Genomic DNA, 14,479 nt, shown 5'->3' with positions numbered 1-14,479 from the left:
GAGATCCACTGCTTCTACTGCCTAATTGCTGGGATTAAAGGCACCCCCTCCATGTCAAAGCTTGACTTCATAGTTTTGTCCTTAATACAACCTAGAATCATGAGAAGCATCTCAGTGAGGGACTGCCTAAATTGGGTTGGCCTATGTACATGTTGTGATTAACTATTTCACTTTATGTAAATCAGTGTTTCTGCCTGCCTGTATGTGTTACAGGATATTTGATTATTGTACATAGAAAACCTAATTGTTAGCAAAATATAAAAACGTCAATAGACCTTGCGTCTGTCAGACACAGTTATATATACCCTATGCGGTTTGAGTGTTCATCTAAAAAACCTCCACAGACAAGAACGTTAAAGAATGGAAAGTTCCTGCCCAGTTTAAGGCAAGCTCCTTGGGAGAGATCTTGTGGTCTTTGCTCTATGGTCCGAGGCATGACAGGAAGTGGCCTGGCCCCTACTGTGGCTTGCCCCACCATGCTGGGGTTCAGCCGGCCATGGGTAGGAAGAGTTAGAGATCCTTTTCTAACAAGCATTTGGACCTTTGATAGAGCTCTCAGGTCTACCTCCCCTCTCCCACCCTCTCTCAACTTAGAAGAGCCTTTAGGGAAAGAGCTCCAGGTAAGAGATAAGGATTTCCTCTTTGGGCTCGCAGGAACAACAGAGAAGCAGCCACAGGCCACTGGCAAAATAGTATTCTAGGAAAAAAAGCTAAGGAGCCCTCTAGGGTTTCCAAGAGCTCAAGACAAAGGTAGAGTAGACTAGTTAAGTACAATGAGACAGAGACTTCTAAAGAGCTAGTAGTTTAGTTGTAAACTAAATCAGGCTTGTAAATAGATATTTTGTATATAGTTCAGAAAACAAAGTTACCTATTGAGCTAGCAGGTTTTTAAACTCTGTTTAGGCCTCCTCTCTTTACTGGCATAAGTAATAGATAATTTATATGGTTCATGTATGTCTGTGTATCACTTGTGTGCCCTGAACTCTTGCAGGCCAGAAGGAGGTGTCATATGCCCCTAGAATTAGAGTTGTAGATTGTTATGAGCCTCCATGTGGGTGCTGGTAATTGAACTCCAGACCTCTGGAAGAACAAAGCCTCTCCTGTCTTAATCAAATTGGACTCTCTTAATTAAATTAACTGATATGGGAGGACCCAGATCACTGTGGGCATTACCATTTCCTAGACAGGGAGTGCTAAACTGTATAAGCTGAGAAAAACTGAGCTGACAGACAGCAGTTAAGAGTTAGGGGCTGGAGAGATGGCTCAGAGGTTAAGAGCACTGACTGCTCAGCCAGAGGTCCTGAGTTCAAATCCCAGCAACCACATGGTGGCTCACAACCATCTGCAATGAGATCTGATGTCCTCTTCTGGTGTGTCTGAAGATAGCAACAGTGTACCTACATACATAAAATATAAACAAATAAATAAGAGTTAGGGCTCCTCCAGGATCCAGATTTAATTCCTAGCACCCACATGACAGCTTACAACTGTCTGTAACTCCAGTTCCAGTGGATCTGGTACCCTTGCATAGACATACATGCAGGCAAAACATCAATGCACATAAAAATTAATATATATTAAAGAAGAAAACTGATCTGAGCACAAGCGAGCAGGTTAGCATGTATGTATTTCTTTTCTGTTCTTGACTGTGGAAATGATCTGTTTATAGTTCCTGCCCTGACTTCCCTGCAATGATACACTATAACCTGGAATTGTAGGCTGAAATAAACCCTTTCCCACCTAAATACATTTTTAAAAGACTTACTTTTTGTCTGCATTAACACCCTATGGGTGTTTGGTACCCAAAGAGGTCAGAAGAAAGTCAGAGAAAGAGGTCAGAACTAAATCCAAGTCCACTTCAAGAGCAGCAAGTGCTCTAACCACTGAACCACTCTCCAGCCCCTATAGAAAGTGCTTTATGTCCAGATATTTTTGTCACACTAGCAGGAAGAAAACGTGGACTGTGAGTACTGATTTTTCTTTAAACTTTGCATCTAAGGTAAGAACCTTACTTTAGTATTTCCTGTCTAGGAATTCTGCAAACTGTTCCCAGGACCCTGGAGTCCACTTTTAATTTGCAAACACTGCCTACACTGTATGCCTGATTCAGAAACAAAGCTTTCAACTCTGCACCATCATGAGCAGCTGCTGTTGTGCCCTCCAATATGAGTTGAGAAGGGGTCAGTTTCTTTGTCTTGAAATGATACTGTTAACTGTAGTTGAAAATTTTGGTTTCTTTGAAAAACCAGTAATGTTATGCAACTATGTTTTTGTTTTAATCCCAGATGTGGGAAGGGGGCTGCCTCAGAACGTCCACAGCAGCTGACTGTGATTTCTGTCTCCTGCTCTGGCAGCGGCAGTGACTCTGGCAGCTGAAGATAGTTCATATTTGAGATTCTGAGGAATTTTGAGAGGGTATAAAAATTCCAAAGCTCGGGCTGGAGAGATGGCTCAGTGGTTAAGAGCACTGACTGCTCTTCCAGAGGTCCTGAGTTCAAATCCCAGCAACCACATGGTGGCTCATAACTATCTGTAATGAGATCTGATGCCTCCTTCTGGTGTGTCTGAAGATAGCTACAGTGTACTTACATATAATAAGTAAATAAATCTTTAAAAAAAAATTCCAAAGCTTGGAGAGGCTGCTGCAGTTTGTCAAGCAGTCATGACAAAGAGATGGGAAGAAGAAACTGGATATTCTGACCATGAAGACTGGCCTTGCCCACAAGGAACTCAATGCCCCTGACCAGCAGGAAGTAGTCTAAAGAGGGCTATATGCCCCCGCCACCACCCGAGTTTCCCCCCAACCTTTGTTTCAACGACCTAGGGTTGGGGGGTCGGAGGGGATTGAGGTGGAGGTGGTAGAGAAAGAGCCCAATAAAGTATCCAAACACCCGGACACAGTTATCTCCAGTGCTCACACAAAGCCTTCACTGCAAAGGTTATAGGTGTCCTCAGAGTCTTAGTCCTGAACAGCAAAAAACCAGAACAGCCAACCAAACTATCGTAGGTATCAACATATAAACTTGACAAGTGTACTTTGGGCAATGCCCAATAGATGACACTGTCTCCTTTGAAAATGTAAAGTATCTCATGAAGTCTCAATGAGTCAGGGACAACCAGGAGCTGTTTGGAAACCCATTTTTAACTGTCAAAGCACTTGACTTGATTCTAGGGGGCCTCTAATCATCAATTTTGATTACACGTGTCTTTTCAAACCAAAATCACAAGGGGAAAACCAAGAGCAAAATACCTAAAGCATGACTTAAATTCTCTCATTCTGTTTAACAAATATAGATATTAGACAACGTATCCAGAAACTGAATTCCAGAAAGTGAAAAATAGAACTACAGGACTGAAAGACTATTCAGTGAGTAAAGATACCTTGCAAGTCTGACACCTAAGTTCCAGCTTCAGCATCCGCATGGTGGATGAAGAGAATAAACTCTCACAAGTTGTCCTGTCTTCCGCAGGCATGCTCTGACAGGGATCCAACTTAATGGGAGGGAGGAGAGCCCAACACACAACTCTATGCCATTTCCTTTGCTGTGTAACTTTATAACACACAACCTTCTTCCAGTCAAGAACCCAGAAAACAACAAGTAAAACCTGGGTAGAAGCCTCTGCAGATGTTTAAAGGACACTATCTCAGTAGTGACCAACTGAAAACCACCTCTCCAAGCATAGACCAAGCAAGACACAGCTTTCTTTTGAGTAAGCAGAACTATCTCAAAACAATTATTCATACTATGCCTGTGAGTACTTTACCAGCATATTCCAAAAGGCTTATCTTTTATATCAAATATTTATAATCTTCCTTCACTCCCCCATCCCTTCCTCTAATTGAACAAGGTTTGCTTGCTGCTCAGGGCTAACTTCAAATTTGCAGTCCTCTTGCCTCAACCTCCAAACTCTAGGCTCTACCACTAGGCTGAGCTAGAACTCCCTCTCTTAAGACACTCTAAAACAAAACAAAACAAAAACAAACAAACAAACAAAAACAAACCCAAGGTAAATGATTTTTGGTTTTGTGAAATAATGAATTTAAATGACATAAATGTAACCTTTATTCTCCTGTATAATTGTTGTTGCCAAGGCTTTCTACCTCAGTCCTGGAAGCTTCTATATCCGTACAATCTTATCTAGGCCTAGAATGTTTTCAATCCCTGAGACTTATTGCTGAATAAGCTCCCCCTTTCTTGATCTTTCTGAACTCTACCTGGCTGGCTCAAAACTGTTCTGGTTCAAACTCCTCTCCAAGCTGACTGATTGAATCTGGCTTCTGTCTTGGCCTCTTGACTGAAGTGCCCTGCTTGGCCTCATACTAACTTTGGCAATCTGTTCTAATCTTCTGGCTCCTTCTGTCTTCACCTGTGTCTAGCCTGTTCTCTCTGCATCTCTATAACTGTCCTGGCAATAAAACTGCCTCTTCCTCTGTCCCTCAGGTAGCTTCCTTTTCCTCTCTCTTAACTGCTGAGCCATCTCTTCAGCCTCTTTTTCCTCTTGATTCTCGTGAGGGTTGGGCATATCCTTTTCTTTCAAATCTTTCTCCTGATCCATCACTTTGTCTGCTACTCAATAATTAGACATCACTTTCAAACATAGTGCTTGCTTCCTTCTACAAACTAACTTTACCTTCGTGTCTGGGATTAAAGGGCCTGCCTGCGTTCCAGCCAGAGGCATTAAAGGTGTGTGCTAAGGGCTGAGCAATACCACAACTTACAAACAGGTGTTTTCAGTAAATAACACAACCTCAAGGTGTAAACTGTAAAGTGTCATCAAATATCCTGCAACAACATCATTTTTCCAGCTGATTAATATTATGTTGTTTCTCTCAGGGAAAAAAAGGCTTACTCAAAAACTGAAAATGGGAATGCAAGATGTTTAAAGGTAGCTTTCCCCCTTACTTACTCAAAATGTAAAGAAATTCAAGTTATCACAAGGAATACAGAACTAATCAATCAGTAAGGCTGTTCAACCCAGCAATTGTTGACTGAGAGCATATTTATAATTATCCCAAAATAGATCTGAAAGACAGTGAGGCCAAGATTTTCAAAACAATACTTGATTGTAACCTAAACTGGTATCTCAGAATGTGTCCAATTCCTTTCACTTAGCATGCAAATCATCTAGGGGAAAAAGGGAGGCTATAAGGTATCAACATAAACAACATTCTTGTTGAGGCCTAACAATAGCCTCCTTGCAGCACTCCAGTTTATCTTCAGGGCAGGGGCGAGAACTAGGTTTGGGCCAGCAGGGGGAGAAGGAAACTAGATCCCTGAGGCCTCTCAGGCAAGTAAGCCTAGCTTCTCAGGTGAGAGTCTTAAATATATGTGCCCTCCCCCCCCCCGCAAAAAAAGGCTGCTGAGATGGTCAGTCTTTTGAGAGTACAGAATGCTCTCATAGAGCACTCAAGTTCAGTCTTCAGGACCCATGATAGGTGGCTCATAACCAACTGTAACGCCAGGAGATCCAATGCCTCTGACCTCTGTGGGCACCCGTGCTCATGCGCACATAGCCATACACAGATACATAGTTAAAATCTTTCTTTTTTTTATGGCAAGGTGGTAGCAATTCCAGAAAGACAGCTAAGGTTGTCCTTCACACACATGCACATATGCAAACAAGACATAACCACATCAAAAAAAAACTTCAGCAATATGATAAAATGCTGTATTTAATAAACACACACACACACACACACACACACACACACACACACACACACACACACACACACACAGCATTCCTCAATGATCCATGGTATATACTTCTCCACTGTTTGGGGCTTTTTGTTTGTTTTAGACAGGGCCTCATTATGCAGTCCTGGCTGCTGTTCTGGAACTCACTACATTACAGCAACCGTGCTAGTCTTGAACTTTCAGAGCTCCACCAGACTATACACCAGGAGTGCTGGGATTAAAGGCATGTACCACTGCACATGGCACTACTGTTTATTTAAAAGAAAAAAGTATATTGGGCTGGAGAGATGGCTCAGTGATTAAGAGCACTAACTGCTCGAGTTCAATTCCCAGCAAGCACATGGTGCCTCACAACCATCTGTAATGAGATCTGATGCCCTCTTCTGGTGTGTCTAAAGATAGCTACAGTGTATATAATAAATATTTTTTAAAAAAGTATATCAAATATTCATCATTGAAAATGTACGAATATTGCCAGGTGGTAATGGTGTACACTTTTAATCCCAGCACTTAGGAGACAGAGTCAGGCAGACAGATCAAGCTCCGGGGACAGCCTGGGCTACACAGAGACACCCTATCTCAAAACAAACAAACAAACAAACAAACAAACAAACAAACACATCTATCATTCCACTTACATTTAAAACCTTTCCACCCAACCTTTTATGGGTAGGGGCATCATGGTTGGACAGGGTCTAAGTTGAACAGGCTGTCCTGTAGTCTGTTACTCAGAGTCCTCCTGCATCAGCCTCCCTAGTAAGTGAAACTGACAGCTTGGGCCATGAGGAACAGCTTTTTTTCTTTCAAAATGGATTGTTTTACTGGCTTCCTCAAACTCACCTATAAACTTGTTGTTGCTCAATAAGCTATCATTATGATACCACAAATCAAACATATTTAATGTTCTGACCGGCGCAGAATAATGTATTATTCTGGTCAGTGAAGATGTCTGCCATTGACTCCCGAGTCCTTCAGAGAGAACTCAGCCATGTATTATATAAATCCTTGCTGTCTGACAAGGTAACTCACACATTCCTGTCCCTGAACCTAGAGCCGGCCATTTCTCCAAGGAACACAATTGGTGAGGGGCAAAATTCAAGACCATAACCTAGATGCTAGCAGCCCCTCTGCTTATTCTGAAAACAAACTACCTCACTACTATTATTAGTTAGCTAGCCTCGATTACTTGAAATGTCCCCTTCTGATGAGTAAGTACATCTCAGTGTGTATTATTCTTTCTTTATTTAATGCATGTGTTATGTATACATGTATCTGTATGTTTCTGTTTGAGTATGAACGGGTGTCATTCTTAGGAATGTCATTTACCTCCTTCCAGACAAGGTCTTTCACTGGCCGTAGATAACAAATAGGCTACAGTGGCTGGTTGTGGGCCTCAGGTGTAAATGTCACTTTTAGTTCTTCAGATGAAGTGAAGATGATTATCTGTACCCAAACTATGTGAAAACCTGGCTTTGGCTGAGCCCAGAGCATCTCCTCTGCTCTAACTATCTCTAGGCCTAGACCTGGAAGGTCTACCCTTTTCTGTACAATCTAGTCTTCCTAGATTCAATCCAGCTTCTCTTGGCTTCTGACTAAATTGCTCTGCCTGGTCTCATGGCAGTATGTTCTAATTTACTGGCTCCTTCTCATTCTCTAGTTCATTCTGTCTTCACTTGAGTCTAGTTTGTTCTCTCTGTAACCTTTCTCTGTAAAACTGTCCCAATAAAGCTGCACACACACACATGCACACACACATATGCGCGCGCGCGCGCGCACACACACACACACACACACACACACACACACACACCCTTCCTATGCTGTTCTTATGAGCTGGATATATCCTATCTCTAACTCATTCTGCCATATCTTTCTCTGACTGGTCACATTGTCCCTCAGTTTGAAGTCACTTTCAAACATGGCAACTTCCTTCTACAAACCCTACCTTTACTGTAAAGAGATTTAGATGTGTACTAAGGGTATGTTTCTATTCCAGCTAGATCATACTGTAATCCAGAGCATGCATGCATTGATCTCTCTTCAGAGCAGCTGCCACCCTCCCCTCAGCTTCTGGGATCAACTTCCCCACCTTCCTTTCATTCTTTTTTTTTTTTTTTAAAGATTTATTTAATTTGTATAAGTACACTGTAGCTGCCTTCAGACACAACAGAAGAGGGCATCAGATCCCATTACAGATGGTTGTGGTTGCTGGGAATTGAACTCAGGACCTCTGGAAGAGCAGTCAGTGCTCTTAACCACTGAGCCATCTCTCCAGCTCCCCTTCCTTTCATTCTTACAGAGTCACAAGAGTACGTACTCCCTTTCCTTCCCCCAATCAACTACCTAAACCATTTTCCATATTGGCATAATTTATACATACTTAGGAAAATTTAAGGACATAATGAAACCAATGCTATCCCTCATACACTCCCTCTCAATACAAGTAGTTTACGGCCATTAAAAAATAATTATTTTGAAAATATATTGTATTTTTTGTTAATTTTTTTCTTTTTTAAAAATTCTTTTTAAATCTTATGTGTATGAGTGTTTTAGCTGGTTACCCATGGAGGCCAGCAGAGGGCACAGATCGTCTGAAACTAGAGTTCCAGATGGCAGTGAGCTGTATGTAATATGGGTGCTGAAAACCAAACACAGATCCTTGGGAAGAGCAGTCAGTGTTCCTAACTGCTAAGTCATCTCCAGTCCAGGTTTGCTTGTTTTCTTTTTCTTTTTTTGACTCCAACTCCAAAGTAATCCCATGACTTTAGCCTCCATGGACACCTGCATTCACATGCACATACTCCCATACCCCAACCCCCAATCCCCCAACCCCCAATCCTCAACCTCCTATACTCCCAACTCCCCCCCACACACACAATTCAAAATCATAAGGAATAAAAAATGGCTTATTTACTCCCTGGCTTTGTCTCTTCCTTTTCCCTTCTTACCTCCTTCCATTGCTCCCCTACTATGAGGAAATGAGATGAATCTAGAGGTGGACATTCTCCATGAAAATAATCAAAAATGCAGAGTATGGGACCTTCTATGAAAACACTAAGATGGTCCTTTGAAAATAACAATGCCACAAACAGACCACAGTGGTGGAGACAATACATAGGATGAAACTAAAACACACACGAACCTTTGCTAAGCCTCAGCTCATCAAAGGTCATAAAAGCATTTTGGAACCAAGTGATAGCAAAGGCCTCTAATCAGAGCAACTGGAGAGTGGAGGCAGGGGAATCACAAGTTCAAAGACTCTACTCTCCACATCCCTCAAAAAGCAAGTGACGGGCTGGTAAGGTGGTCAGCAGTTAGGCGCTCTAGCTGCTCCTCGGGTGTGAAGTGTAGTTCTAGTTCACAACCACCTCCAACTCCAGCTCCAACTCCAGGCCTTGCTGACACCCAAACATGCGGCATACCCACATGCACAAGAAAAATATATGCTTTTAAAAAGACATTTGGGCAACGACTGGACTGTTTTAATATAGAGTGCACACTGGAAGACACTCAGGATTTTAATGGTACGAGCTTGCTTCGACAGCACAGATATTACACGGTGGTATAATTGTATTACAGGATAAAGTACTTACTCTAAGCAAATACATAGATAATAATTGGAACTATTAAGTGGAAACGTCAGGAATGCAGCTTTAATACGGCTTAGCAGATATTCTGACCTTTTAATGGCATCTGTTGGCTTTTCAAACTTGGCTAAAATACTAAAAATCATTGTTGTCTAGGTCATACATAGGTCCACAGTAGGTGTCACTTCCATTCTTTAACCCTTTTTATATACATGGACTTTTCTTTAAAAGCTTGGAGTAGGGCTGTGTATAGTAGCGCAAATCTTTGATCCCAGTAGTTCAAAACCAGCCTGGTCTACAAATCAAGTTCCAGACTAGCCAGGGCTACATAGAGAGACCTTGTCTCAAAAAAAAAAGAAAGAAAGAGGAAAAAAAGCAGGGAGAGGGAGTAACAATTTTGGCTGAAATTTTATGTTTTCCTAAAAGCAATTATGAACTTATATATACACATTTCTCAGGCACTAACAAGAAATGGGGATGCAGGAGGGTACATTTAAGAAATGAATCCTAGGTCAATTCTATAGCTCCCTCAAAGACAGTATACTATGTGATACACTGTCTTCCATTAATCCATTATTAACATTTTGGCAAACTTTAATTTTGTAGTTCACAGTAAGTAATTATACTGGGAACATGTCCGTGCACTGGATAGGCTTTCTATAACAATGAGGTTCACAGGTCTTGTCTCTGGCATTTATCTTTCCATACACCATAGAGCATTTACCTAGCACGCGCTGGGTATTCATTCCACTGCCTAGCACTATGCATTTCTCTGCTCACTGATATACCTTGTACTTTGGTACTGATTCTGTATTTTGGTATTTACTTCTACATTAAAAAAAAACTGCTTATGTTTATGAAAGTAGAACAAGGTGCCAGGGTCCTCTCCTAACACACACACACACACACACACACACACACACACACACACGCCCTCCTTCCCTCCCTCCCAGACCTAGGCTAGCATCTTCTTAGCCAGGCTGGAAGCCACCGAGCCCCACAGACACTTCTGTTTCCACTGCCAGCAAAGCTGCAGTTACAAGTATGAAGGGGTTGTCCAGCTTGTAAAGTGCATTAAGCTAGGATCTGAACTGTAGTCCTCAGGATTTCAAGACAAACATTCAGACTGCTGAGCCATCTCTCGGCCCTTGGGAATCCTTGCATTTTTTTCACAGTATGCACTGATATATAGAAAACACTGATGTACTGAGTTGTGCCCAGCTTCCAAATGGCACTTAATCAGGAAGTATTTTTTTTTTTTTAAGATTTCATGTACCATGTAATCTCCAACTGCTCCGTTCCCACCCGTACTCCCTTTTGAGGCTCTGAGCAGGACAACATGAACTCAAGTCAATCCTCCCTCAGCCTCCCTTTCATTGGGATTGCCAGCACGCGCTATCATACCCAACTACACTTTTTAAAAAGTCACAGTTATTAACTATGACTATTTTTTTTTAAAGTTTCCAAATCTTGGGAAGATGTTAAAACTCAGACTGTTAAGTTTTTCATAATTCTAATTTTATCATTTATGTCAACTGTTTTCCTAGTATTGACAAAACTCGACCTATTCATTTTCAAGAAGAACACTGAAGTGTCAGATCTAGTTTGTCAGTTAGTCAGTTAAGCCCTGCAAGTAAAAATAATGCATTTCTCTTTCTTTTTTTTCTCCCCCCCCCCAGCTGGGGACCGAAGCGCTCTACCACTGAGCTAAATCCCCAACCCTAAAAATGCATTTCTATGAAACGAGTGGGTTGCATACAGCAACTCAATCCCACAATGCCTCTCCTCATGACAACAATCCCATCCAAACAGTGGTGGTGTCATCTCCATACACAGTGTTGTGAGTTATAGGGTAATCAACCATTTTCTGATTGAATTTGAGGCTCCTTCCACAGAGGGAATTTATATCTAGTACTTTAAGCTTCATCAAAAGTGTGTGGCTGAGAGGGTCATAGATCTGAGTAGGGAAGCTACCGCTGTTAATTTGCTAAATGGACATTATATGCCCATCAAATGCCATGTGAACATGTGTGTTTATGCCTACAGGGCTGCTGCTGTCTGTCAGCTGTTCAAAGCTGGAGAAGCATCTTTCTGCAGCATGTGTCACCATGCATTGCATGGTGCCAAGATTCATCACTGCCCAAAGGGCCAGGACTCCGATGCTGTAGAAGAATGCTCAATTCTACACGGAGCAGCTCTGTGGCCCACTCCAAGGTTCAGAAAGCATCACAAGAGAGGAGCGAAAGAACGCCAGAAGTGTTGCAGAACACTGACATGCACTCTTGAACTTACACCAACTGGTACTGCCTACATAAACCTGTTCAAGACTATGCTAGTATGCCAGCATGAAAGGGATCTATAGTCAGTTAATGTTGCTAAGGTAAGAAGAGATGGTTTCTGCATGTTACGTTGCCCATGTTCCCGTAAGCAACACTAATTAAATTCACTAGGTCACCCACACCCATGGCCAAGATATGAAAGGAGGGAATTTGGGGAGGGGATCAGTAGGAGTGGGAAGGTAACAAGAGGGTAATGTGCTGTGACTATGATGAAAATACATTATATACACATACAAAAATGTTACAGCAACAATTAAAATGCATGAAAAACTTTAAAAGAAATACCTCGATATGTTTTATTCTGCCTTTCATTTTTATTAGATTCTTAAAAACTAAAGATATACTCCATGTTCGGTCCCCAGCTCCGAAAAAAAGAACCAAAAAAAAAAAAAAAAAGATATACTCCAAAGCTGAAACTTAATAGTTTCATGCTAGACTGCCACAGTTCCATCAAAGACTCTCAGGTAAGCTTAACACGGAAATCAGAGGCCACTGCCTTGCTTTTACCCGCCTTCATGTCTGCATCATCACTGCAAAATTCATGGGAGAAATAAAAAGCTTTACTCGTAATTCTTAAGTTAAGGTCTCCAAACGCCCCTGAGGGATTCTGAGGGGCACCCCAGGCTCAGCCAGCCACAGCGCAAGTAAACTGCTTTCCTGAACTATACCCACGCAAGATGGGAGTGGCAACTCATAAGCCCACCTGTTCCCCTCCAAGTCCATTCTATTTTTGTTATTTCAGTTGCACATACTCTGACAATATAAGAAAAGGGACAGAAATCGAAGGCACAATCAAATTGTCTTAATTTTGATCGCCTTTCCACAAAAGCAATAATCTTTGATACTAGCCCTCCACTCCACCCCACACTCCAAAAAAAAACCAACAACAACAACAAAAAAAACAAAACAAAAAACCTTTTAGGCACAAAGTTCTTAAACTTCACGCTTAATAACCTCCAAAATCTGGGATGCACGCTAAAGTTAAGAATGCCTATGGTAAGTAAGTCATCCCAATCTCCTGCTTCCAGAACAAGGAAGGGGCACCACTGCTCAAGCAGCAGCAGCAGCTGGCTCCTCCTCCCTTTTCTCTTCATTTGGGGAAACTGCTTTTTAAATCTCATTTTTGTGGCGTTTTGTGCTACAAAGGGAGGTGAGCAGGTGTGGAGAAAACGGCTATCCTCTGCACTGTCATAAGATACTACAATTCAATCTCCATTTCTTCTTAGAGAACGAAAAGGCCAAAAAGACTCTCAGCTCTTTTACTGAAGGCTTAAAATAAGTGAGAAACGTGCAGTGTTGTTGACAGTTTACAAGAATTCCACAACCCAGGAGAGGAAACCAGGACCACGGGCAGAAACGAGAGAAAGCAGGTGGCTCGATGACATTACTCCTTTTCAGAAGGTGTTGAAAATCTAAAGAAAATAGTCCTTGGGCTAAACATGGCGCCTACAGCGGCAGGACATAATAACCAGAAAATAGATTCTGCCCCATTCCATTCTGTAAATCACAGCGCCATCCTTGAATAAATTTGGGGGCCGAGGGAGGTGACTTCCTCAACTAGCTGCAGAGGTTTGGGATGTCCTCGCACACGGATCGGGATTACATAACACAGGGGACCGGCAGAGCAGTCACTCTCTTCCCTCCTCCAGCTCAAAACCAGCGCTCACGCCTCCGCGCGTGGGGGCAGCGGGAACCCCGGTCTCCGCCGCTCCGCAGCTGCGGCCCCGCGTGCCCGCGCCACCGCACCCCCCCTTCCCCGGTGACCGCCGCCCGCGCCCGCGCCGCCCACTCCTCCGGGACGCTCGCGCCCGGCGTGCCTGTGGACGTCCGTGGTGCGCGGCCGTGGGGCGCGAACGCGCGCGGCACCGCCAGGGGGCGGGGGCGGCGGGGCATCCCAGGGCTTGGGCCACCGTTGGCCAGGGCGCGCGGCTCCGTGGCCGGGGCACGCGCACACGCGCGCACACAGACGTGCGCGCGCCGCGCCCCACGGCCGCTGCTGCCGTGGGGCCGCGCCGCCACTCGGGGGCCGCGGGGGCGCGCTCGGCCCCTCCCCCAACCCGCGCGCGCGCCCCATCCCCCTCTCATTGTCTGGCTTCGGAACGCCTCGGCCCAGCGAAAAGATAACGGAACCCCCGGGAGTAGGGGGTGGGGAGCGCCGGGGCTCGCTCGCTCACTCACCTCCCGTGGTCGTCGCCGCCGGTAGTCTGACCCGAGGAAGGTGCCGTCGCCTTAAAGGGACCTTGCACCCGGCGCCGGGAGTAGGGGGTGGGAGCAGGGGAGGGGACGGGGGTTGGGGGGGAGACAGAGGAGAGGGAACCGTTGAAAGCTCCTCTCCCCGAGGGTGAAAGGAAGGCTCCCTCGGGTTCGAGTGATTGGGGTGGATTTTTTTCCCGAGGGGGGCGGGGGGGCCCCGAGGGAGGGGGTGGGGGGGCCAAGGAATGTGGCTCCGTGTACGGGAGCTGGCGCGGGGGAGAGAAACGCCGACTCCCCCCACCGACCCTCTCGCCCCGCGGAGGGATACCTCTCGTCACTTCCGCCCTCCCCTTCTCGTGCTCTTTCAATTGGCTGGCTAGTATTCTACGTCATCGCTCATCCTAACCCTTGTCCGGCCTTCTTTTCTAGTCAAGTTTGTCTGGGCCTGCAAATAAATAAATAAAGAAAAAGCTTTCATAGAGAAAAGAATAATTAGCTTCACAAACAGTATCCAAATTTTGCTGAGAAAAATGGTGCTCCCAAAGAAAATGTCTCACAATTTACTTTCTTAGACTTTCCAAACAAATTTAGACTCTTCCCTACTCTCCATACAAGGTTTATTACCAATTCAAGAGAACTTCACACCACAAACAAGATGGTA

At 43.9% G+C, this 14,479-nt stretch overlaps 1 protein-coding gene across 8 annotated transcripts in view; it reads right to left on the bottom strand.

Moving 5' to 3' along the window:
- Positions 1-14,140, bottom strand: part of Pogz (pogo transposable element derived with ZNF domain) — a 44,786-nt gene extending 30,646 nt beyond the window's left edge. For all 8 annotated transcript variants that reach the window (XM_087624023.1, XM_087624026.1, XM_087624042.1 and 5 more), the window contains exon 1: positions 13,804-14,140. The gene's annotated coding sequence lies outside the window, so the exon portion shown is untranslated. The remainder of the gene's footprint in view (positions 1-13,803) is intronic.
- Between the last annotated feature and the right edge of the window lie 339 nt (positions 14,141-14,479).

This window comes from Rattus norvegicus, chromosome 2 (assembly GCF_021556685.1).
Source record: "Rattus norvegicus strain SHRSP/BbbUtx chromosome 2, alternate assembly SHRSP_T2T, whole genome shotgun sequence".
Classification (NCBI taxonomy): domain Eukaryota; kingdom Metazoa; phylum Chordata; class Mammalia; order Rodentia; family Muridae; genus Rattus; species Rattus norvegicus.
The sequence above is the reverse complement of the archived record's forward strand: the minus strand, read 5'-3'. Positions and strand labels throughout refer to the sequence as shown.